Source organism: Lipotes vexillifer, unplaced genomic scaffold, assembly GCF_000442215.2.
Source record: "Lipotes vexillifer unplaced genomic scaffold, Lipotes_vexillifer_v1.1 scaffold431, whole genome shotgun sequence".
Classification (NCBI taxonomy): Eukaryota; Metazoa; Chordata; class Mammalia; order Artiodactyla; family Lipotidae; genus Lipotes; species Lipotes vexillifer.
The window spans coordinates 2,607,213-2,609,012 of NW_006782267.1; the positions used below are offsets into that span (position 1 = coordinate 2,607,213).

The 1,800-nt window shown below is 50.7% G+C and overlaps 1 protein-coding gene across 1 annotated transcript in view; it reads left to right on the top strand.

Annotated features, from left to right (window-relative positions):
* The first annotated feature begins 1,343 nt into the window (after positions 1-1,343).
* Positions 1,344-1,800, top strand: part of MID1 (midline 1) — a 181,826-nt gene continuing 181,369 nt past the window's right edge. The window contains exon 1 of the mRNA XM_007455066.1: positions 1,344-1,572. The gene's annotated coding sequence lies outside the window, so the exon portion shown is untranslated. The remainder of the gene's footprint in view (positions 1,573-1,800) is intronic.

The following is a 1,800-nucleotide window of genomic DNA, read 5'->3' on the forward strand; positions in this document are numbered from 1 at the left end:
GGGGGGGGCGGGGTTGCGGCTGGAACAGGGCTACAGACCTCCAGGTCCAGATACTGGGCTGCCAAGTTTTCACAGCACTGGGCACAGCTGACATCTATTGAACCCATACAGATGACACACCTGAAGCTGCCCGTTCATTATTTGCTAAGTTGGGTTTCTTTCCCCTCTCTGATACCAAAATTTTTTCTTTCTTGAATTATTCTCACAAAATTTTGGCCGCTTCTTTGGGAAAAAACTATATCACTGGTGCTACACAAAGTAGTCTTTGCTCGGCTTGCACTTTTTGCCACCCAAAAGGCAGGTTCCCACTGAGATCATATTGGTTAAGAGTTGAAAAGAGTTACTGTTTATAGGAAACTAAGAAAGCGAACTTTGGAAACGCTTTGTATTTTTTTTTTTTTGGCTCGGTCTTCGTTGCTGCGTGCGGGTGTTCTCTAGTTGGGGTGGTTGTGGCTCAGGGGCTTAAGTTGTTCCGCGGCTTGTGGGACCTTCTCGGACCAGGGCTCGAACCCGTGTCCGCTGCATTGGCAGGCGGATTCTTAACCACTGCGCCACCAGGGAAGCCGTGGAAATGCTTTTTAAGTGTGGGTTTAAGGTTTAAGTGTGGGTTTAAGGTTCACTAAGGTGAACCTTAGTGAAAGGTAGACACACTTCTTTAAAATTTTTTTCTTCTTAACCAAACACCAGTGCCTGTTTTTCTAATAACAATTTTATTTAAAATTGTGCCTCGGGCCGTCACTAGTTAAAGATACTTGTTCATTTGCCGTGTTTCAGCAGATTTGTGTGCACGTTCCCATTAAGATTTGTGCTTCTTAGATGGCTATACAGTTCATCTGTATGGAAATGAGGTGGGTGACACCCTCCTCCCCTGAGTGCTGGTTTCAGTTCAGGTGTTCTGAGTAACAATTTGGTTTCCTCCCCAGTGTTTGGGGCAAGATACCCTTTTCAAAATCCGTCTGATCCCTGAGTGTGCACGTTTCTGGCTGAAATCATTCTGCCCCTTCCAAATGCTTGCGTGCTTTTAGGGAGCTCTTAAAAGGCCAGGCCTTAAGCTAGTTAAGCTCTGAGCAGACCCAGAGCTGTGAGATAAGAATAGAACGCATCTTTTACTTCGCGAGCTCAGCTCCGAGACTGTTTCCAGCTGCCTCCAGTCCTTGAAATCCTGAAAGCTCTCGAATCCTCGCGGAGACAGCCCCTCCGGCTCCCAGGGCCCACCCCCTCCTCCTGATTGGCGAGCCTCCTCCGGGGCCCCAGCCAGCCACCTACGACGTCTCTGAGACCCGATTTGAAATAAGAGCCAGGCGGTCCTCGCTTCCCTGCGCCCGACTTTTCATAGGCTAGGAAGCAAAGCTTGAGAAACTTGACGTTGTCTTGGGCAGAGTGCGTGTAGCAACAGATCAAAGAAAAAGAGGAAGAAAACGTGCTCCCAGCTGCCGGGGGGGATCTCGCTGAGTTGCTTTTGTCTTGCGGGCTTCTGTTGGGTTTGGTGTTTCCCCCTGGAAGACCGCTGCGTGGGCTTCGAGGCGGCTCGCTCCCTGCCGGATGGGTGATGGAAGTCTAAACATGAGGCAGGTGAGCTCCGGGGGGCTGCACGGTTGGGTGGAGGAGGGAGGGCGCCGCTTGGGACCCCTGGGATGTGACTCCGGATGACCAGATGCCTGGCCGAGTCCTTCCATTTGGCGGAAAGACGGGGCTGCATTTTCCTGAAGGAACACAAGAAGCAGATTTCCTGAGGTTCCCCCCACCTCTCTCCATGGGAATTGGTGATGTCAGGCAATCATTGTAAAGGGCTTAAGAGCG